The 25,373-nt window shown below is 37.6% G+C and overlaps 1 non-coding gene across 1 annotated transcript; it reads right to left on the bottom strand.

Moving 5' to 3' along the window:
- Positions 1-18,758: 18,758 nt before the first annotated feature.
- LOC112753840 (small nucleolar RNA R71) lies at positions 18,759-18,866 on the bottom strand. The gene has a single exon (XR_003178204.1). It is a non-coding gene; the product is annotated as a small nucleolar RNA R71 (small nucleolar RNA).
- Positions 18,867-25,373: the final 6,507 nt, after the last annotated feature.

The following is a 25,373-nucleotide window of genomic DNA, read 5'->3' as shown; positions in this document are numbered from 1 at the left end:
TATGATTGAAAAGATATGAGTTGAAAAAGATTTGATTTTGAAAAATTATGAAGATTTGAAAAATATTTGAATTAAAAACAAAATCTTCTCTCTAGTGTCCTTCTGGCGTTAAACGCCCAGAATGGCATCCATTCTGGCGTTTAACGCCCAAAATCCTACCTTTTTGGGTGTTAAACGCCTAGCCAGGTACCCTAGCTGGCGTTTAAACGCCAGTTTTCCTTCTTCACTAGGCATTTTGAACGCCCAGCTTTTTCTGTTTGATTCCTCTGCTGAATGTTCTAAATCTTCAATTCTCTGTATTATTGACTTGAAAAGACATAGTTTTGAAATTTTTTTTTTGAATTTTTCAATGATGAGAAACAATAATAAAAAGAATGCAACTAAGATCAAATAAACAATGCATGCAAGACACCAAACTTAGAAGTTTGTATATTAAGGACTATAGCAATTTGAAAATGCATATAAGAAACAACAAAAGACATAAAATAAGAGAAATTAAAGATCAGAGCACTGAAATCATCAAGAATAACTTGAAGATCAATGAAGAACATAATGCATACATTCAAAAAATGCAAGAAGAATAAAAACATGCAATTGACACCAAACTTAAAAATTGATACTAGATTCAAACTAGAAACATAAAATATTTTTTATTTTTATGATTTTATAAATTTTTTTGTGATTTTTCGAAAATTATATGGAAAAGAGAATAAAGAGATTCAAAAGTTTTAATAAGAATTCCAGGAATCATGCAATGTTAGTCTAAAGCTTCAGTTTAAAAAGATTAGACATGGCTAGCCAAGCTTCAGCAGGACATTACATTCAGCAGCTAAATTGATGAGAATCAATCAGCTTTTGTGATGATAAGAACATCACCTTGAAACTCTAGAATTCATTCTTAAAAATTCTGAAAAATAAAAAGAAAAGTACCTAATCTAAGCAACAAGATGAACCGTCAGTTGTCCAAACTCGAACAATCACCGGCAACGGCGCCAAAAACTTGGTGCACGAAATTGTGATCATCAACAATGGCGCCAAAGACTTGGAGCTCTCAAACGTGAATCACACTTTGTCACAATTCCGCACAACTAACCAGCAAGTGCACTGGGTCGTCCAAGTAATACCTTACGTGAGTAAGGATCGATCCCACGGAGACTGTCGGCTTGAAGCAAGCTATGGTCATCTTGTAAATCTCAGTCAGGCAGATTCAATTGGTTATGGAGGATTTATAATTAAAAGATAAATAAAACATAAAGTAAAGATAGAGATACTTATGTAATTCATTGGTAGGAATTTCAGATAAGCGTATGAAGATGCTTTGTTCCTTTTGAACCTCTGCTTTCCTATTGCCTTCTTCCAATCATTCATACTCCTTTCCATGGCAAGCTTTATGTGGGGCATCACCGTTGTCAATGGCTACTTCCCGTCCTCTCAGTGAAAATGTTCTACGCACGCTGTCACCGCACGGCTAATCAACTGTCGGTTCTCGATCATGTTGGAATAGGATCCATTGATCCTTTTGCGTCTGTCACATGCCCAACAATCGCAAGTTTGAAGCTCGTCACAGTCATCCCTTCCCAGATCCTACTTAGAATACCACAGACAAGGTTTAGACGTTCCGGATCTCAAGAATGGCCGCCAATAATTCTAGCCTATACCACGAAGGTTCTAATCTTAGATTAGAAACCCAAGAGATACACATTCAAGCTTGTTTGCATGTAGAACGGAAGTGGTTGTCAGTCACGTGTTCATAGGTGAGAATGGTGATGAGTGTCACATAATCATAACATTCATCATGTTCTTGGGTGCGAATGAATATCTTGGAGAAGAAATAGACTTGAGTTGAATAGAAAAACAATAGTACTTGTATTAATTCATGAAGAACAGCAGAGCTCCACACCTTAATCTATGGTGTGTAGAAACTCCACCGTTGAGAATACATAAGAACAAAAGAGTCTAGGCATGGCCATGAGGCCAGCCCCAAAACGTGAAAAGGTCTGTAAAAGTCTGAAAATACAATAGCAAAAGGTCCTATTTATACAGAACTAGTAGCCTAGGGTTTACAGAAATCAGTAATTAATGTAAAAATCTTCTTCCGAACCCACTTGGTGTGTGCTTAGGCTGAGCATTGAAGCTTCCATATTTAGAGACTTTTCTTGGAGTTAAACGCCAGCTTTTGTGCCAGTTTGGGCGTTTAACTCCAGCTTTTGTGCCAGTTCTGGCGTTTTGACGCCAAAATTCTTAAGCTGACTTGGAATGCCTGTTTGGGACATCAAATCTTGAGCAAAGTATAAACTATTATATATTGCTGGAAGGCTCAGGATGTCTACTTTCCAACACAATTGAGAGCGCACCAATTGAGCTTCTGTAGCTTCGGAAAATCTCCTTTGAGTGCAGGGAGGTCAGAATCCAACAGCATCTGCAGTCCTTTTTCAGCCTCTGAATCAAATTTTGCTCAGGTCCCTCAATTTCAGCCAGAAAATACCTGAAATCACAGAAAAACACACAAACTCATAGTAAAGTCCAGAAATGTGATTTTTATTTAAAAACTAATAAAAACATAATAAAAACTAACTAAAATATACTAAAAACATACTAAAAACAATGCCAAAAAGCGTATAAATTATCCGCTCATCATTGGTCTCTTGGCATCTTTTCAGAACAAGTGCTAAATGGTCATGGCAGGGGCTGAATGAGTCTCCAAATACTGAAAATTTATCCATGAAGACTTCCAGAAATTTCTCTACCATATCAGAGAAGATAGAGAGCATGCACCTTTGAAAGGTTGCAGGTGCATTGCACAGACCAAAAGGCATCCTTCTGTAGGCAAACACTCCAAAAGGATATGTGAATGCTATTTTCTCTTGGTCTTGAGGATCTACTGTAATTTGGTTGTAACCTGAATAGCCATCCAAAAAGCAGTAATATTCATGACCTGCTAGTCTCTCTCGCATCTGGTCTATGAATGGTAAAGGAAAGTGATCCTTCCTGGTGGCTATATTGAGCCTTTTGTAATCAATACATATACGCCACCCTATAACTGTTCTTGTAGGAACCAGTTTATTCTTTTCATTATGAACCACTGTCATGCCTCCCTTCTTGGGGATAACTTAGACATGGCTCACCCAGGGGCTATCAGAAATACGATAAATAATCCCAGCCTCCAGTAACTTGGTGACCTCTTTCTGCACCACCTCCTTCATGGCTAGATTTAGCCGCCTCTGTGGTTGAACCACTGGCTTAGCATTATCCTCCAATAGGATCTTGTGCATGCATCTTGCTGGGCTGATGCCCTTAAGATCACTTATAGACCACCCAAGAGCTGTCTTATGTGTCCTTAGCACTTGAAGTAGCCCTTTCTCTTCCTGTGGATTTAAAGCAGAGCTTATAATCACCGGAAAAGTGTCACCTTCTCCCAAAAATGCATAATTTAGGGATGGTGGTAGTGGTTTGAGCTCGGGTTTAAGAGGTTTCTCCTTTTCCTGAGGAATTTTCAAAGGCTCTTTTATTTCCTCTGATTCCTCCAGATCAGGCTGAACATCTTTAAAGATGTCTTCTAGCTTTGATTCGAGACTCTCAGCCATGTTGATCTCCTCTACCAGGGAGTCAATAATATCAACACTCATTCAGTCTTTTGATGTGTCTGGATGCTTCATTGCCTCAACAGCATTCAGCCTGAACTCATCCTCCTTGATTCTCAAGGTCACTTCCCCTTTTTGGACATCAATGAGGGTTCGTCCAGTTGCTAGGAAAGGTCTTCCTAGAATGAGAGTTGCACTCTTGTGCTCCTCTATTTCCAGCACTACAAAGTTAGTGGGAAAGGCAAATGGCCCAACCTTGACAATCATGTCCTTAATTATGCCTGATGGATATTTAATGGAGCCATCAGCAAGTTGTAGACATATTCAGGTTGGTTTGACCCCTTTAGTCAAGCCAAGCTTTCTGATAGTGGATGCAGGGATTAGATTAATACTTGCCCCAAGGTCACATAGAGCTGTCTTGGTACAAGTACCCTCTAATGTGCATGGTATCATAAAGCTTCCGGGATCCTTAAGCTTTTCTGGTAAGCTTGTTAGAATGACTGCACTGCATTCTTCAGCGAGAAAAACTTTTTCTGTTTCTCTCCAATCCTTCTTATGACTTAAGATCTCTTTCATGAACTTAGCATAAGAGGGTATTTGCTAAAGTGCCTCTTCAAATGGAATCTTTATTTCAAGAGTCCTGAGATAGTCTGCAAAGTGGGCAAATTGTTTATCCTGTTCCGCTTGGCGGAGTTTCTAAGGATAAGGCATTTTGGCTTTATATTCTTCAACCTTAGTTGCTGCAGGTTTATTTCCTACAGAGGCAGGTTGAGAAGCCTTCTTGAGGGAGTTATTATCAGCACTTGCAGGTGTCTGATCCCTCACTGGCATTTAAACGCCAGAACTGGACATGGATTGGGCGTTTAACGCCAGATTCCTACCCTTTTCTGGAGTTTGAACGCCAAAACTGGACATGGATTGGGTGTTTAATGCCAATTTTTCACCCTTTTCTGGAATTTGAACGCCAGACTTATTCCTCTCTGGGCTCTTACTGTCCTCAGAGGGATTTTGGGTAGCAGGTTGCTCATCCTCTGTCAGCTGTTCTTTTCTTGGCTTTCTGCTACTTTGAGTTGAGGTATTTAATGTTTTTCCACTTCTTAATTAAACTACTTGGCACTCCTCTGTTATCTATTTTGATAACTGCTGTTTTGTCTGATTCAATTGTGATTCCATATCCTTGTTAGCATTTTTGGTTTCTTGTAGCATCTCCTTAAATTCTGCTAACTACCTTGTTATAGAAGATAGTTGCTGATTGAGTTCAGCAACTTGTTCCTGAGGACTAAAGTCAGTTGATACTGCCTTAGCTTCTTCTTTCATGGAAGACTCATTACTTATATACAGATGCTGATTTCTAGCAACTATATCGATAAGCTCTTGAGGCTCTTCAATAGTCTTTCTCATGTGTATAGATCCACCAGCTGAGTGGTCTAGAGATACCTGAGCTTTTTCTGTAAGCCCGTAGTAGAAGATGTCTAACTGCACCCACTCTGAAAACATTTCAGAGGGGCATTTCCTTAGCATCCCTCTGTACTTCTCCCATGCGTTATAAAGGGATTCATCATCCTCTTATTTAAAGCCTTGGATGTCCAGCCTTAGCTGTGTCATCCTTTTTGGAGGGAAATACTGATTCAGGAATTTGTCTGATAACTATTTCCATGTTCTTATGCTTGCTGTAGGTTGGTTATTTACCCACTTCTTAGCTTGATCTTTTACAGCAAATGGAAACAGTAATAATCTGTAGACATCCTTATCTACTTTCTTGTCATGTACTGTGTCAGCAACTTGCAAGAACTGCGCCAGAAACTCAGTAGGTTCTTCCTGAGGAAGACCGGAATACTGGCAATTTTGCTGCACCATGACAATGAGCTGAGGATTTAGCTCAAAACTACTTACTTTGATGGGAGGTATACAGAAGCTACTCCCATATGCAGCAGTAATGGGGTTAGCATATGACCACAGTGTCTTTCTGGACTGTTCATTTCCATTTAGGTCCATGATGGATAAAAGGGAATTGATATGAATTGCAAATAAAATATATTTTTATTTTTATTTTGTTTAAGTAGAAACAAACCGAATAATTAAAAATAATAAGATAAAATAAAATAATTAGAAATTAAAATATAAATTTCGAAAACTAAGAGAAAAATAAATTTGAAAACTAAAATAATTACTTAATTAAGAAGATTTGAAAAACTTTTGATATGATTTTTGAAAAAGATTTTGAATTTTGAAATTTCAAAACTAAGATAAGATAGAATAAAAAGTTTTAAATTAAAAATCTGAATTTTTAAAGGAAAATTCGAAAATTAATTAAAATAAAGAGAAAATATATTTTTGAATTTAATGAAGAAAGAGAAAAATAGTAAAAATAACACCAAACTTAAATTTTTAGATCAAAATAACGAAAACAAACAGGAAAACTTTGAATATCACGATAAACGCTAAGAACAACTTTTGAAAAATTTTTAAGAAAACAGAAACACAAAGGACACCAAACTTAAAAAATTTTTTATATTCTAAGCACTAATAATTTGAAAAAAAATTGAAAGAAAAATAAAATCATGCAATTGACACCAAACTTAAAATATGAAACTAAACTCAAGCAGAAAAACTCAATTATTAGTTTAAAAAAATTTTCGAAAAAAATTTTAGAAAAAGAAAATTACGATTTTAGAACTTTAACCAAAAACAATAATAGAAGATGCAATTTTTTTGTGGCTCTAAACTAAAAAGGTAAATTTTTGCTAATCTAAGCAACAAAATAAACCGTCAGTTGTCCAAACTCGAACAATCCCCGGCAACGGCGCCAAAAACTTGGTGCACAAAATTGTAAATCACACTTTTCACAACTCGTACCACTAACCAGCAAGTTCACTAGGTCGTCCAAGTAAAACCTTACGTGAGTAAGGGTCGATCCCACGGAGATTGTCGGCTTGAAGCAAGCTATGGTTATTTTGTAACTCTTAGTTAGGAAATTAGTAATAAAAATGATTGGGTTTATGAAGAGTAAATAACATAAAATAAATAATACTTGTTATGAAGTAATGGAGAACATGTTGAGGTTTTAGAGATTCTCTGTCTTCTGAATTTCTGCTTTCCTACTATCTTCTTCTTCACGCACGCAAGGCTCCTTCCATGGTAAACTGTATGTTGGTGGATCACCGTTGTCAATGGCTACCATCCGTCTTCTCTGTGAAAATGGTCCAAATGCGCTGTCACCGCATGACTAATCATCTGTCGGTTCTCACTCATGTTGGAATAGGATCCATTGATCCTTTTGCGTCTGTCACTACGCCCAGTACTCACGAGTTTCAGGCTTGTCACAGTCATCCCATCCCAGATCCTACTCGAAATACCACAGACAAGGTTTAGACTTTTCGGATCTCAAGAATGGCCGCCAATAATTCTAGCCTATACCACGAAGGTTCTAATCTTAGATTAGAAACCCAAGAGATATGAACTCAAGCTATTGCAGATAGAACGGAGGTGGTTGTCAGGCACGCGTTCATAGATGAGAATGATGATGAATGTCACGGATCATCACATTCATCAGGTTGAAGTGCGAGTGAATATCTTAGAATAGAAACAAGCGTGATTGAATGAAAAACAGTAGTAATTGCATTAATCCATCGAGACACAGCAGAGCTCCTCACCCCCAACTATGGGGTTTAGAGACTCATGCCGTCAAATATACAATATAAAACATGTAAAATGTCATGAGGTTTATAGTAAGTCTCTAAAAGTAGTTTTTATACTAAACTAGTGACCTAGGTTTACAGAAAATGAGTAAACTAAGATAGATAGTGCAGAAATCTACTTCCGGGGCCCACTTGGTGTGTGCTTGGGCTGAGCATTGAGCTTTACACATATAGAGGCTTTTCTTGGAGTTAAACGCCAGGTTGCAGCCTGTTTGTGGCGTTTAACTCTAGTTTGTAACCTGTTGCTGGCGTTTAACTTCAGAATAGGGCAGGAAGTTGGCGTTTAAATGCCAGTTTGCGTCCATAAAACTCGGGCAAAGTATGAACTATTATATATTTCTAGAAATCCCTGAATGTCTACTTTCCAACGCAATTGAGAGCGCACCAATTGGGTTTCTGTAGCTCCAGAAAATCCATTTCGAGTGCCGAGAGGTTAGAATCCAACAGCATCTGAATCAGATTTTTACTCAGGTCCCTCAATTTCAGCCAGAAAATACCTAAAATCACAGAAAAATACACAAACTCATAGTAAAGTCCAGAAATGTGAATTTTGTATAAAAACTAATAAAAACATAGTAAAAACTAAGTAAATCATACTAAAAACTACCTAAAAACAATGCCAAAAAGCGTATAAATTATCCGCTCATCAATGGCTGATTTGGTTTGAATTCTACTAATGTAATACTAATTTATATTGAATAATTTTTTAAATGATATTAACAGATGTTTGTCAATATTTTTTTTTATTATTTTTAGAGCGCATTAAAGTACATGTAAAAGCACATATCAAGATTTTTTTTTAATTTGATAAGGATATAGCCACACTTTAAAAGCGTGGTAATAGGTTTATATCAAGGTACGTTTAAGAAAATGTGGCAGTATGTCCCCTATCAGCACGCTTTCCAACCATAATCAAAACCAAACCGATGGACACATTTCTAAAAGCGTGGTTGTGTGTCTACTTTTTGGTACAATTTAGAAGCGTGGCTATAGGTTATACATATGGTCATGCTTTTAAGCATGCCAATAGATAAACGCGTAGAAAAAATAAAGCATGGCAAAAAATAAAGTGTATCAATAGATTGACAAAAGCGTGGCGATAGAGCAATCGATACATTCACGGATGTGACCCTTTCGAAAGTGTGCCGATAGCTTAAAAAGGATGACGAGAAGCTGTCGCTATGCTTTTTTTCACTTTTGCACGCTTTAAAAGCATGGCAATAGGCTGTTTTTCTTGTGTAATGAGCTAATTGGGCCATTTTAAAGGGGTTTTATCCCATTGCAGTGTGCACTAGAAAATATTATTGTAGGTCAAGAAGTTCAACACTTTATGCATAAAACAAAACCTGAGAATGAGGTCTTAGCGTTTAAGATTGACCTCGAAAAGGATTAATAAGAGATTTCTAGAAGATGCCCCAAAAATATTTAGATTCCCAACTTATATGATACACCTTATGCATAGAAACTGCTTGGAAGAGGATTATGACATAAAGATCTAATGTGACTATATTGCTTTGTCATGTGCATGGAGAGGTTGGAAACTTAGATATTTCACTCCATTTAAGATGCTACTTGGCTTTTTGTCTAGGTATCCAAAGGATGTCCAAAAATTTCATACCTCATGTTTGCAAATGATTTATTTCTCTTTTGCAAGGCTTAGAATTCTAAAGTTCATAGAGAACTTGAGGTTTTAGGTAATTTCTATAATGCTTTGGAGATGAAAGTTAATTATGATAAATTGTGAGTCACACACTCCAATAGTGTTTGCAATACTAGAAACAAAAAGTTTACAAGTATATCATTACTAGCGTTGCATCACCCTCTGATAAAGATATCCTGCACACAAAAACCCTTTAGCATCTCTTTGGTTCCAACCAGTAAGGATTGATACTAAAGTTCATTATTTTCATTTTTCAGACATAAATCTTTCTATAAGAGATATTTGGGTCAATAGTCATCGAAACTTATCTTCATGGTTCACTATTCTACCTAATTATGCTGCTCAATAGATTTATACTTGCTCAAATATGCTCGTTGCAAGGTTGGTTGGTGTTAGCGTAATTCTAGCTTGAGGGATTATTCGACTTAAGACTTTGTAATTAGGATGAACAAGGTGGTACTGGCAATGGAAGCTGTTGATACTCAAAAGGTAAAAAGTCATTTTTAACTATCTCATAATGATAAAAAAATTAAGAACGAGGATGAAAAAGAATAAGAAAAGAAACAGCAAAAATGCAAAAGGGAACTGAAATTAATAGCAAAAATAGAACTGATAGAAAAAGGAGTTTCTTACTAGACGTCTAAAAAATCTGTTCTTAGCAACCTAGGTCACCGAAAGAGTTTTTCCTACTAGACTTTTAAAGAAAATGTCATTGACAACCTAGATCAGAGGGATGAAAATTGAAAGAACTAATACTAAGCATTGCCTTAGGCTGGATCCTTCAAATTTCTTCATGAAACAAGCAAAGCAAATCACTCACCTCACTTGATCACATAGAAAAATGTGCATAAAGTAATTGAAAAATTTTTATTCATCAAAAGTTGTTAAATTGTCTCACAAAAAGTGTTTAAATAGACCCTTTCTTAGGCACTAAAAGCACTGGACTCATGCTTTCTCTTATAAAACCCTTAGCCTAGAGCTCCTCGACTTGTCATAGCATCTCCTTTGTCTCCTCAAGCTTGGTCCGATAAGCTACTGATTGGGAATGCCTACTCTAAGAACAAATTCAATTTGATATTCAATGCCTCTTAATGGAGGTAAACTTGGTGGCATCTCATCCGAAAAGACATCTGCGAAGTCTTGCAAAAGTAAAGTAAAGATATTAGGTAGTTCATGGTGAGTTTCAATGTAAGATAGTAGTGACTTTCAAAACCTCACTAACACCAGTGATTTTTTCCCTAAACTAGCACTCTTCAGATCTCTCTCTTTTGTATAAAAGCACACCTTTTTATCATACTCATTCTCTTTTACTCATAGACTTTTCTACCTTACAACTCTCTTTTTCACTCAAACAATAATGACTCTTTTTCTCATTCTTTCCTTCTCTCAGACTTCTCTCTTTACACTTTTATGGGTTAGACCTCTCACATCCTAAATACTATTTTATGGACACACGCATTCACAACTGCTCTAAGTACACCTTTTTAGGAGATAATGGTACAAGGGTGATTTTGTTGCCAAGGCAAGTAAAGGAATATCAGTTTGTGAAATTATCATGAACCACACGCTTATCATACTACAGTGGATGTCCTAAGAGTAAATGACAAGCTTGCATGGGTACCACATCATAGAGTACTTCATCACTATCCTCCCAATAGAAAACTACACATGTGCATACTTCACAACCTTCAGTTCACCAACATTACTTAGCCACTCCAATTTGTAAGGATTTGGGTGCTTGGTGCATTTTAACCCTATTTTATTAATCATGGTAGTGCTAGCAATGTTTGCATGATTCCCAGCATCAATGATCGTAAGTCTAACCTTTTCTCCCAACATAACTTTGGTGTGAAAGATATTTTCCCACTGTTCTAGACGATCATCCTTAGCTTGAACATTTAAAATTCGCCTAGTTATAAGTGCTTCTTTGATAACAGTATACTCAACTACATCTTCATCATTTGTAGCATCTTCCAAATATGGCATGTCCTCACACCCATTTGAGTTATCAAATTTTGAGAACACACCATTCCCCTTGAGGACCATTGTCCTTTTGTTTGAGTACTTTGAAGCATAATGGCCGAATCTCCGTCACTTAAATTATGTGATTTCCCGATGTCTTGAAGAAGGGTTAGATATGGAATTAGGCAAGCTCTTCTTCCTATGTTGGTCTGTGTTTTTCTCTTTTGAATCTACAACCTTGAAGCCATTCTTCTCCTGGACTTTAACTCCCCTAGAGTCCCACTTGGAATTTGGGTTGGAAGAAGTTTGCATCCCCTTCCTTCTTTGTTGTGTTTCCACCTTTATAGCCAAATTTGCCAAGCCCTCCACTTGTACATACGGGTGAAGTTCAATAGCATACACTACAAGAAAAATGTTGAGTACCGTCAGGTTTACCATCGGATTTGGTGATGGCCGTTACCAGTGGATACAGCGGCGGTTTTTGTTCCGGATATGAGCAGAATTTCATTCCGAGAATTGATTACCGTCGGATATTTATTCTGCCACTAAATCTAACAGTAATTAGTGACGCAAAATCTTATTATACTAGCACCAAATTTATCAACGGATTCTCTGTTGGCATATTCTGTCGGTATAATGGTTTTACGAAACGCATCGTTTAGACAATTTACTAGTAGAAATTTCTGCCGGTATATCTGACGGTAAAAGTGGGATAAAATTCAAATGTGAAACCCTTTCCGCTCACTTCTACGAACTGTCTCTCTCTCTTCTCTCTCATTTCTCATTTTCTCTCTCGTCTTTGGCTCACATCTCCTCCGTTGAAGCTGCCGTCGTCGCCACCACCACCTGGAGCTTCCACTATTTTTGTTGCTGTTGGTGTTCATGGTCATTGATGGTGGTCGTGTTGTCACCGTCGCTGCCGCCTCTTGTCACTGCCACGCTTCCACCATCCTACAACCAGCATCAAAGGTAATTTCGCTATAGTTTTTTTATTTTTTCAGATTTTTTGTCAGTTTAGGGTTTTGTTAAGTATTTTATTAAATTATTAATTAAATTAGTTTAATGAAACTTGTGATTGGGATTTGTTATGTTAATTTAATGTAAATAGAAACTAAAGAAAGTTAGGGTAGGTAAAGTAGGGTGAGATTAAGAGTGCTTGAGTTATTGAAAAACTTTTATTTAGTTTGTTAAATTAGTTTCACCTTGTAAATTTAATAAGTTGTCTTTTTTATTAGGATGGTGCTAGTTTTTCTGCAATCAATTGGAGTTTGCTTCTTTCATAGTCTGGGCATCCGTGTTTTAGGTTGGTATTCTATCTCTAAATAAAAATAATTGTTTACATTTTATGTCAGACTTACTCTTCTTAGAAAAGCATTTTAGGGAAAACGTTGGAGAAGGTCGCACAGAGGCGTTGGTGCACGAATTGTAAATCACACTTTTCACAACTCGTACCACTAACCAGCAATTGCAATGGGTCGTCCAAGTAATACCTTACGTGAGTAAGGGTCGATCCCACGGAGATTGTTGGCTTGAAGTAAGCTATGGTTATTTTGTAATTCTTAGTCAGGAAATTAATAATAAAAATGGTTGGGTTTATGAGAAGTAATTAACATAAAATAAATAATACTTGTTATGCAGGAATGGAGAACAGATTGAGGTTTTGGAGATGCTCTGTTTTCTGAATCTCTGCTTTCCTACTGTCTTTTTCTTCACGCACGCAGGTCTCCTTCCATGGCAAGCTATATGTTGGTGGATCACCGTTGTCAATGGCTACCATCCGTCTTCTTAGTGAAAATGGTCCAAATGCGCTATCATCGCATGGCTAATCATCTGTTAATTCTCACTCATGTTGGAATAGAATCCGTTAATTCTTTTGCGTCTGTCACTATGCCCAACACTCGTGAGTTTGAAGCTCGTCACAGTCATCCATTCCCAGATCCTACTCGAAATACCACAGACAAGGTTTAGACTTTCCAGATCTCAGGAATGGCCACCAATATTTCTAGCCTATACCACGAAGACTCTGATCATGAACCAGGAGGCTAAGAGATACACACTCAAGCTAGTGCAGATAGAACGGAGGTGGTTGTCAGGCACGCGTTCATAGGTGAGAATAATGATGAGTGTCACGGATCATCACATTCATCAGGGTGAAGTGCGAGTGAATATCTTAGAATAGAAACAAGCGTGATTGAATAAAAAATAGTAGTAATTGCATTAATTCATCGAAACACAGCAGAGCTCCTCACCCCCAACCATGGGGTTTAGAGACTCATGCCGTCAGAAATACAATGTGAAGTGTAAAAATGTCATGAGGTCCAAAATAAACCTCTAAAAGTAGTTTTTATACTAAACTAGTAGCTAGGGTTACAGAAAATAAGTAACTAAGTGCAGATAGTGCAGAAATCCACTTCCGGGGCCCACTTGGTGTGTGCTTGGGATGAGTAATGAAACCTTCACGTGTAGAGACTTCTCTTGGTGTTAAACACCAGGTTGCAGCCTGTTTCTGGCATTTAACTCTAGTTTGTAACCTGTTTCTGGCGTTTAACTTTAGAATAGGGTAGGAAGTTGGCATTTGGACGCCAGTTTGCGTCGTCAAAACTTGGGCAAAGTATGGACTATTATATATTGCTGGAAAGCCTTGGATGTATACTTTCCAACGCAATTGCGAGCGTGCCAATTGGGCTTCTTGTAGCTCCAGAAAATCTATTTCGAGTGCATGGAGGTCAGAATCCAACCGCATATGCAGTCCTTTTTCAGCCTCTGAATCAGATTTTTGCTCGGGTCCCTCAATTTCAGCTAGAAAATACCTGAAATCATAAAAAAACACACAAACTCATAGTAACGTCTAGAAATGTAATTTTTGAATAAAAAATAATAAAAATATACTAAAAACTAACTAAAACATACTGAAAACTACCTAAAAATAATGCCAAAAAGCGTATAAATTATCCGCTCATCAGGCGCCTTCTCGAAACCCTTTTTCGTTAAAAAATTGTAGAGTTACAAGGGATTCGCACTAGAACGGTTAAGATTTGATGTGTTATTGAATGCGTGTTTGTTCTAATTTATGCCTTCAACCATTTCATCTGTGAAAACTATTAAATTTATTTGGTGGATGTCTCTGAATTAAGGAAAAGTTCAGCAAAACTTTCTTTTGAATTGTTTAAAACAAGTTTGATTTGTGAGGAAACGATAATCAAATTTGGTGGGAGATTCTAATTATAGGAGACACCTTGCCAAATTTTCAAAAAATTTTACTAAGTTGTGTTGTTAGATGAATTCTAGGATTTTTGTTGCAAGATGATTTTAAGTCATCGTATGTGGATGTATGATAGGGTTAACAGTAGAGAAGGGTTTAAAACCTGAATTCTTTGAGGGGTTGACGGGTTTGTTGTGTATGCCTTCAACATACCGTTTAGGTCTCAATGGGTATCTAGGTGTCCGTACTACAAGTGTCAGCTTACTAAGTGGTTAGGACCTTCGGATATAACATTCACTTCTACCATAATGGCTTCAATGATGGGTATTGGATGTGGACAGGACACAGAGAAGTGGATGAGCAGGGAATTAACCAATCTGCCTTGAATTTCAATAGGTTTGGGAGTTAACCAACGAGGGTTCGGGTGGTTAGAGAACTAAACATGGAAAAAACAAATTGGGAGGGTAACCAAGAAAGATACAACAAGATGGTGTTTGATGTAGTAGGTGTTACTGATATGAAAGATGCTGAACAAGAGCCTAACTTAGAGGCAAAGAGATTTAATCATCTGTTAGAATCTGTCGTAAAATCCTTCAACGAGGGGTCTGTTCATTCGTAATTTTCTATATGTGTTAGAATGATGAGTATTAAGTCTGAGTCAAATCACTCCTAAGAGTCTTTTGACAAGTGGGCCACCCTTTATAACGAATTTGTACTTGTCGGGACTACTGGCATCCCCCGGAGCCACTACGAAGCAAAGAAGTTAGTTTTGAAGTTGGGTCTAAATTTGGTGAAAATCGATTGTTGTTTGAATGGTTGTATGCTGTATTACAAAGGGAACTGATGAGCGGATAATTTATACGCTTTTTGGCATTGTTTTTACATAGTTTTCAGTATGATTTAGTTAGTTTTTAGTATATTTTTATTAGTTTTTAAATAAAAATCACATTTCTAGACTTTACTATGAGTTTGTATGTTTTTCTGTGATTTCAGGTATTTTCTGGCTGAAATTGAGGGACTTGAGCAAAAATTAGATTCAGAGGTTGAAGAAGGACTGCAGATGCTGTTGGATTCTGACCTCCCTGCACTCAAAGTAGATTTTCTGGAACTACAGAACTCCAAATGGCGCGCTCTCAATTGCGTTGGAAAGTAGACATTCAGGGCTTTCCATCAACATATAATAGTTCATACTTTGCCTGAGTTTAGACTACGCAAACTGGCATTGAACGCCAGTTCCATGCTGCATTCTTGAGTCAAACGCTAGAAACAGGTTGCAAAGTGGAGTTAAACGCTAGAAACAGGTTACAAACTGGCTTTCAACTCCAAGAAAGACCTCTACATGTGTAAAGCTCAATGCTCAGCCCAAGCACACACCAAGTGGGCCCAGAAGTAGATTTCTGCATCATTTACTCATTTCTGTAAACCCTAGTAACTAGTTTAGCATAAATAGGAGTTTTTACTATTGTATTTACATCTTTGGATTATCTTTTGATCTTTTGATCACGTTGGAGGCTGGCCATTCGGCCATGCCTGAACCTTCATCACTTATGTATTTTCAACGGTAGAGTTTCTACACTCCATAGATTAAGGTGTGGAGCTCTGCTGTTCCTCATGAATTAATACAAAGTACTACTGTTTTTCTATTCAATTCAAGCTTATTCCTTCTCTAAGATATCCATTCACACCCAAGAACATGATGAATGTGATGATTATGTGACGCTCATCATCATTCTCACCCATGAACGCGTGCCTGACAAACACTTCCGTTCTACATGCAAACAAGCTAGAATGAGTATCTCTTAGATATCTAATACAGAGGACCGAGTCCGAGATATTAGAATCTTCATGGTATAAGTTAGAACCCATGGATGGCCATTCTTGAGATCCGGAAAGTCTAAACTTTGTCTGTGGTATTCCGAGTAGGATCTGGGAAGGGATGGCTGTGACGAGCTTCAAACTCGCGAATGCTGGGCGTAGTGACAGACGCAAAAGGATAGTAAATCCTATTCCAGAATGATCGAGAACCGACAGATGATTAGCCATGCAGTGACAGCGCACTGGACCATTTTCATAGAGAGGATGGGATGTAGCCATTGACAACGGTGATGCCCTACATAAAGCTTGCCATGGAAAGGAGTAGGAATGATTGGATGACAGCAGGAAAGCAGAGGTTCAGGAGGAACGAAAGGCATCTCTATACGCTTATCTGAAATTCTCACCAAAGAATTACATAAGTACCTCTATCCTAGTTTATATTTCAATTATGTTTTAATTATCAAATCTCCATAACTATCTGAATCCACCTGACTGAGATTTACAAGGTGACCATAGCTTGCTTCAAGCCAACAATCTCCATGGGATCGACCCTTACTCATGTAAGGTTTATTACTTGGACGACCCAGTACACTTGCTGGTTAGTTGTGCGAAATTGTGACAAAGAATTAAGATTATGAACGTGCGTATAAAGTTTTCAGCGCCGTTACCAAGGAATGGAATAATCACGATTTCGTTCACCAAGTTTTTGGCGCCGTTGCCGGGGATTGTTCGAGTTTGGACAACTGACGGTTCATCTTGTTGCTCAGATTAGGTAATTTTATTTTAATTTTAAGATTTTTATTTCTTATTTTCGAAAAAAAATAATATATATATTTTCTTCTTTTTCATTTTTCCCAATTAATTTTCAAAAAATCAAAAAAATTTAATAAAATCATAAAACGAAAAATATTTTGTGATTTTTGTTTGAGTCTAGAGTCAAGTTTTAAGCTTGGTGTCAATTGCATATTTTTAGTTTTCTAAAAAATTTATTTTCAAAAATTTCATGCATTGCATTCTTCATGATCTTCAAGTCGTTCTTGGCCAGTCTTCTTGTTTGATCTTCATATTTTCTTGTTTTGTGTCTTTCCTTATTTTTCATATGCATTCTTGAATTATTAATGTCTAAAGAATAAAAATTTTTAAGTTTGGTGTCTTGCATGTTTTCTTTTCTTAAAAATTTTTCAAAAATAAGTTCTTGGTGTTCATCTTGACATTCAAAGTGTTCTTGGTGTTCATCTTGATATTCATAGTGTTTTTGCATGCATTTTTGGTTTTGATCTTAATTCTTCATGCTTTGTTTCATTCTTGCTGTTTAATGAAAAAAAAAAGAGAGAAAAACATCAAAAAGATATCTTTTCCTTTTTTCTCTCTCATCATTAAAATTCAAAAAAATTAAAAAAATATCTTTCCCTTTTTCACTCATAAATTTTCGAAAATTTGACTTGACTTTTTCAAAAATTTTCAAAATCTAGTTGTTTCTTATGAGTCAAATCAAAATTTCAATTTAAAAATTCTATCTTTTTCAAATCTTTTTCAAAAATCAAATCTTTTTCATTTTTCTCTCATAATTTTCAAAAATTTCAAATTGATTTTCAAAAATCTTTTTCTTATTTTCATTTCATATTTTCAAAATTAATGCTAACAATTAATGTGATTGATTCAAAAATTTTAAGTTTGTTACTTGCCTAGTAAGAAAGGTTCAATCTTTAAACTCTAGAATCATATCTTCTTAGTTTCTTGTTAGTCAAGTAATCAACTTTAATTTTCAAAATCAAATCTTTTTAAATTTCTTTTTCAAATCTTTTTCAAAATAAATTTCAATCACATCTTTTTCAAAATCAATTTCAAAATCTTATCTAACTTCTTATCTTTTCAAATTTGATTTTCAAATCTTTTTCAATTAACCACTTGACTTTTTATTTGATTCTTATCTTTTTCAAAACTACCTAACTAATTCTCTCTCTCTAATTTTCGAAAATCCCTTCCCCCTTTTTCAAATTTCTTTTTTTATTAACTAATTGTTTTAATTTTTAATTTAATTTGATTTCAATTTTAATTTTCAAAATTTAACTTTAAATTTTATTTTTAATTTAATTAATTTTTGAAATTCCCTCTCTCTCATCTCCTTCTAATTATTTATTTATTTATTTACTAACACTTCTCTTCATCTCAAAATTTGAACCCTCTCTTCCTCTTGGTGTTCGAATTTCTCTTCTTCTATTCTTCTATTCTTATACTCACATACAGGAATCTCTATACTGTGACATAGAGGATTCCATATTTTCTTTTCTGTTTTCTTCTTTTTTATATTAGCAGGAACAAGGATAAGAACATTCTTGTTGATGCTGATCCTGAACCTGAAAGGACTCTGAAGAGGAAGCTAAGGGAAGCCAAAGCACAACTCTCTGGAGAAAATCTGACAAAAATTTTCTAAAAAGAAGAAAACATGGCTGAAAATAATAACAATGCAAGGAAAATGCTTGCTGACTTTACTGCACCAAATTCCAATTTACATGGAAGAAGCATCTCAATTCCTGCCATTGGAGCAAACAACTTTGAGCTTAAACCTCAATTAGTTTCTCTGATGCAACAGAACTGCAAGTTTCAAGGACTTCCATCTGAAGATCCTTTTCAGTTCTTAACTGAATTCTCGTAGATCTATGATACTGTTAAGACCAATGGGGTTAATCTCGAGGTCTATAGGCTTATGCTTTTCCCGTTTGCTGTAAGAGACAGAGCTAGAGTATAGTTGGACTCTCAACCTAAAGATAGCCTGAACTCTTGGGATAAGCTGGTCACGGCTTTCTTAGCCAAGTTCTTTCCTCCTAAAAAAGCTTAGCAAGCTTAGAGTGGATGTTCAAACCTTCAGACAGAAAGAAGGTGAATCCCTCTATGAAGCTTGAGAGAGATACAAGGAACTGACCAAAAAGTGTCCTTCTGACATGCTTTCAAAATGGACCATCCTGGATATATTCTATGATGGTCTGTCTGAGCTATCAAAGATGTCACTGGACCATTCTGTAGGTGGATCCATTCACCTAAAGAAAATGCTTGCAGAAGCTCAAGAACTCATTGACATGGTTGCAAATAACCAGTTCATGTACACTTCTGAAAGGAATCCTGTGAATAATGGGATGCCTATGAGGAAGGGAGTTCTTGAAATGGATACTCTGAATGCCATATTGGCTCAGAATAAAATATTGACTCAGCAAGTCAATATGATCTCTCAGAGTCCGAATGGATTGAAGGAATCATCCAACAGTACTAAAGAGGCATCTTCTGAAGAAGAAGCTTATGATCCTGAGAACCCTGCAATAGCAGAGGTGAATTACATGGGTGAACCCTATGGAAACACCTATAATCCCTCATGAAGAAATCATCCAAATTTCTCATGGAAGGATCAACAAAAGCCTCAACAAGGCTTTAATAATGGTGGAAGAAACAGGTTTAGCAATAGCAAGCCTTTTCCATCATCCACTCAGCAACAGACAGAGAGTTCTGAGCAGAATCCATCTAGCTTAGCAAATATAGTCTCTGATCTATCTAAGGCCACTGTAAGTTTCATGAATGAAACACGGTCCTCCGTTAGGAATTTGGAGGCACAAGTGGGCCAGCTGTGTAAAAGAGTCACTGAAACTCCTCCTAGTACTCTCCCAAGCAATACAAAAGAGAATCCAAAAAGAGAGTGCAAGGCCATTGATTTAACCATCATGGCTGAACTTACAAGGGAGGGAGAGGACGTGAATCCCAGTGAGGAAGGCCTCCTGGGACGTCTATGTGATCAACAAGGAGTTTCCCTCTGAGGAACCAAAGGAATCTGAGGCTCATCTAGAGACCATAGAGATTCCTTTGAACCTCCTTATGCCATTCATGAGCTCTGATGAGTCTTCTTCTTCTGAAGAGAATGAAGATGTCACTGAAGAGCAAGTTGCCAAGTACCTTGGTGCAATCATGAAGCTGAATGCCAAATTATTTGGTAATGAGACTTGGGAAGATGAACCTCCCTTGCTCATCAATGAACTGAGTGATCTGGATCAACTGACATTGCCTCAGAAGAAACAGGATCTTGGAAAGTTCTTAATACCTTGTACCATAGGCACCATGACCTTTGAGAAGGCTCTATGTGACCTTGGGTCAGGGATAAACCTCATGCCACTCTCTGTAATGGAGAAACTGGGAATCTTTGAGGTGCAAGCTGCCAGAATCTCATTAGAGATGGCAGACAACTCAAGAAAATAGGCTTATGGACAAGTAGAGGACGTGATAGTAAAGGTTAAAGGCCTTTACATCCCTGCTGATTTCATAATCCTAGATACTGGGAAGGATTAGGATGAATCCATCATCCTTGGAAGACCCTTCCTAGCCACAGCAAGAGCTGTGATTGATGTGGACAGAGGAGAGTTAGTCCTTCAACTGAATGAGGACAACCTTGTGTTTAAAACTCAAGGATCTCCTTTTGTAACCATGGAGAGGAAGCATGAAAAGCTTCTCTCACTGCAGAGTCAACCAAAGCCCCACAGTCAAACTCTAAGTTTGGTGTTGAACCCTCACATTCAAACTCTAAGTTTGGTGTTGGGAGGTTCCAACAATGCTCTGAACATCTGTGAGGCTCCATGAGAGCTCACTGTCAAGCTATTGACATTAAAGAAGTGCTTGTTGGGAGGCAACCCAATGTTATCTAATCATATTTATTTATTTTCCATTGTTATTTTATGTGTTCTTTAGGTTGATGATCATGTGAAGTCACAAAAACTACTGAAAAATCAAAAACAGAATGAAAAATAGAATGAAAAACAGCACACTCTGGAGGAGAACAGTTTGGCGTTTAAACGCAGAAACAAGCATCTGTCTAGCGTTTAACACCAGAAACAGGCACCAAGCTGGCGTTTAACACCAGAAACAAGCATCTACCTGGCGTTAAACACCAGAACAGAGCATGGAAGTGGCGTTTAACGCCAGAAACAGGCAGCAGTCTGGCGTTAAACGCCAGGATTGCATGTATAGGGCGTTTTACACGTCTAAAGGGTGCAGGGATGAAAAATCCTTGACACCTCAGGATCTATGGACCCCACAGGATCCCCACCACTTCTTCTCTCTCCTTCACACCTTTTTATAACTCTCTTCCCCAAATACCCTTCACCAATCACTTCAATCACTCTTTCCCATCACACCCTCACCACTCATATCCATCTTCTCTTCCCCATAATCCCATATTCAAAATATTTTCCCTCCCAAACCCAACCCTAATGGCCGAAACTTAACCCTCCCCCCTCCTATATAAACCCCTCATTCCTTCTTCATTTTCACACAACACAACCCTAACTTCTCACCTTGGCCGAAAACACCTCACCCTCTATCGCCTCCATTTTCTTCTTCTTCTACTTTTTTCTTTCTTCTTTTGCTCGGGGACGAGTGATGAGCGGATAATTTATACGCTTTTTGGCATTGTTTTTAGTACATTTTTAGTAGAATCTAGTTATTTTAGGGATGTTTTTATTAGTTTTTATGTTAAATTCATATTTCTGGACTTTACTATGAGTTTGTGTGTTTTTCTATAATTTCAGGTATTTTCTGGTTGAAATTGAGGGACTTGAGCAAAAATCAGATTCAAAGGTAGAAGAAGGACTGGTGATGCTGTTGGATTCTGACCTCCCTGCACTCAAAGTAGATTTTCTGGAGCTACAGAACTCAAAATGGCGCGCTTCCAATTGCGTTGGAAAGTAGACATCCAGGGCTTTGAAAGGGCGTTGAACGCCAGTTCTGCGCTGCTGTCTGGAGTTAAACGCCAGAAACACGTCACAAACCAGAGTTGAACGCCAGAAACACGTTACAACCTGGCGTTCAACTCCAATAAGAGCCTCTGCACGTGGAAAGCTAAAGCTCAGCCCAAGCACACACCAAGTGGGCCCCGGAAGTGGATTTATGCATCAATTACTTACTTCTGTAAACCCTAGTAGCTAGTTTAGTATAAATAGTACTTTTTACTATTGTATTAGACAATCTTTGGAAGATCCTGGATTGTATTTTCTGATCCTGTGATCACGTTTTAGGGGCTGGTCATTCGGCCATGCCTGAACCTTTCACTTATGTATTTTCAACGGTAGAGTTTCTACACTCCATAGATTAAGGTGTGGAGCTCTGCTGTTCCTCATGAATTAATGCAAAGTACTACTGTTTTTCTATTCAATTCAACTTATTCTGCTTCTAAGATATTCATTCGCACTTCAACATGAATGTGATGAACGTGACAATCATCATCATTCCCTATGAACACGTGCCTGACAACCACTTCTGTTCTACCTTAGATTGAATGAGTATCTCTTGGATCTCTTAATCAGAATCTTTATGGTACAAGCTAGATTGATGGCGGCATTCATGAGAGTCCGAAAAGTCTAAACCTTGTCTGTGGTATTCCGAGTAGGACTCTGGGATTGAAGTTGTGGCCAAGAAGAAAGTGATCCCTGAGGTTCCTTTCAAGCTCAAGAAGAATGAGTATCCGGAGATCCGACTTGAAATCCAAAGAAGAGGTTGGGAAGTTCTCACCAATCCCCATCAACAAGTCGGGATCCTAATGGTTCAAGAGTTCTATGCAAACACATGGATCACTAGGAACCATGATCAAAGTGTGAACCCGAATCCAAAGCATTGGCTTACCATGGTTCAGGGGAAACACTTAGATTTCAGTCCGGAAAATGTAAGGCTGGCGTTCAACTTGCCAATGATGGAAGAGAACGCACGCTCCTACACAAGAAGGGTCAACTTTAATCAAAGGTTGGACCAAGTCCTCATAGACATATGTGAGGAAGGAGCTCAATGGAAAATTGACTCAAGAGGCAAGCCGGTTCAATTAAGAAGGCATGATCTCAAACCAGTCGCTAGGGGATGGCTAGAGTTCATTCAACGCTCCATCATTCTTACTAGTAACCGGTCTGAAGTTACTATAGACCGGGCCATTATGATCCATAGTATCATGATTGGAGAAGAGGTGGAAGTTCATGAGATTATACCTCAAGAACTCTACAAGGTGGCTGACAAGTCCTCCACTTGGGCAAGGTTAGCCTTTCCTTACCTCATTTACCACCTCTGCAATTCGGCTGGAATTGACATAGAGGGAGACATCCTCATTGAAGAGGACAAGCCCATCACTAAGAAAAGGATGGAGCAAATAAGAGACCATGGACCTTAACATGAGCATGAGGAAATTCCTCACCATGAAATCCCTGAGATGCCTCAGGGGATGCACTTTCCTCCACAGAATTATTGAGAACAAATCAACACTTCCCTAGGAGAATTAAGTTCCAACATGGGACAACACTTTCCCGCCATTTAATTTCCTGCAAATCTCAAACCAAATTCTGCTTCGCTCAACTAGAACATTCCTCTAATTAAAGTTGCTTGACCAATCAATCCCTATGGGATTCGACCTCACTCTATTGTGAGTTTTTACTTGACGACAATTCGGTATACTTGCCGAAGGAAAATTGTTGAGAGACAAATTTCCGTGCATCATATATGTGCACTCTAATCACTCAAGTGTATAGGGTAATCACTCTACTCTTCTCTAATCATGCTTTCTAGATTTTTGTTCTTCACCTAATCAATCAATAAGTATTTAATGTACCAATGCAAACATCATGAGGTCTTTTCAAGGTTGTAATGTGGCCAAGGTATAGGTGAGGGTATATATATGGCTAAGTGAGCTATAAATTGAATCTTTGATCAACCTAAGCTTTCACCTATACATACTCTATATACTTTTAAATTCATGCCTAGCTACCCAAAATTCCCACTTTTGCATTACATACTGATGCATCAACTCTTCTTTTAATTTGTATCACATATGCATTGATCTTTTCATTAACTTAACATTACATTGGGGTAATTTTGTCCCCTTATTTATTTACTTATTTATTGAATATTTTTTTGAAGCATAAAAATAAACATAACATTATCAATGCACATGGATTTTTAATTTTTCTGGTCTTACATGAGTAGGTACCTAAATTCCCAATATTTTATCAATTGTAAAAACATAACATATTCCCTTCTTAACCCATGTTCCCACAGTTTTTCCACACTTGATTGACTCACAATCTCTATCTTAAGCTAACCAAAGATTCAATTTTGGGTATTTAATTGTTTTTCTGCTTAAGGCTAGTGATGTGGTAAAATATAGAACAAATGGGATTAAAAGGCTCAAAGTGGCTAACAAAGGTAAATGGAAGGGTAGGCTATTTGGGATAAGTAAGCTAATAAATAAATAATGGCCTCAATCATATGCATGCATATAACACATTAAACATTGGACATATAGGATGGAACAAAATATAGATTACAATCATGGAGAAGCAAACACACAAGAATAAAATATTATGGTTAAATAATGTAACCATGTAATTAAGCTCAAGTCTCACGGGTTGTATGTTCTTAGCTATCATTTATATTCCAATTTATAGTCTTCAAACAGGTTTTAACACAAAGGTTTTGATTTAAATTAGTGAAATTTTCAAAATAGAGTCTTGAAAAGAAACTTATTATTTTTCAACCAAATAGAACATGCATGCAAATATCTATTACTATGCGATCTATCCTATCCTAACAAATTTATTGGTGCTAAGAAAGAGAATTTACCTCCGGAAGTGAGGTACTGACCGACCTCCCCACACTTAAAGCTTGGCACCGTCCTTGATGCCATCAGTCAGGAACAAAGGGGGGCTGGTAGCAGCGTCTCCACAATCGGGACCGTCATGGCTCCCTATGCTGGTAAATGAAGTGGAGTCCGGAATGTCTAGGCCTTCTTCAGGTGGGTGATTACCAACAATCAGCTCCTTGAGGTATATAAACCGGCGCTTGTTACGGCGATCTCTTTGCTTTCCCTGCCGGTCTAGTCGGTCTAACCTCTGAATTATCTATAGGAGTAGCTGATTTGTTGAAGGTTCTTGTGATTTGGAATGAGAAGGAATATCTTCCGCCGGTTCTGTGGTCCGGTTGATAGTGGCTGCTGGAGGTCTGATGTACTTCCCGTTGGGGACGTACTGATCATCCCGCGGAAGTATGGTCTTGGTATCCCCAGCTCTGTAGGAGACTCCGGCTGTTGAGACTAGATCTGAAACCAAGGTGGGAAAAGGTAGGTTGTTCGCAATTTGTACGTGTCCTATAGCATTCCGGATGTGTCTTGGTAAGTTGAGAGGCTGGTCTGTAAGGATACACCAGAGAAGAACATCCATATCTGCAGTGAAGGAGGACTCGTGAGTGCTCAGAAAAACGTAATGGGACATAATCTGTGCCCATACTCGAGCCTCCAAGGTGAGTGCTGAAGCCAATATTCCCTTAGGTCGGGATCGATGGTATCCATAGATCCATCTGCTGCCAGGTTGTCCGATAATTCTGAGAACAGCGTCCCAGTCAAATTGGCATGTCTGGCCCTTGAAAGAGACTTTTTGGAATGCGTCCAA

This window comes from Arachis hypogaea, chromosome 15, assembly GCF_003086295.3.
Source record: "Arachis hypogaea cultivar Tifrunner chromosome 15, arahy.Tifrunner.gnm2.J5K5, whole genome shotgun sequence".
Taxonomy (NCBI): domain Eukaryota; kingdom Viridiplantae; phylum Streptophyta; class Magnoliopsida; order Fabales; family Fabaceae; genus Arachis; species Arachis hypogaea.
The sequence above is the reverse complement of the archived record's forward strand: the minus strand, read 5'-3'. Positions and strand labels throughout refer to the sequence as shown.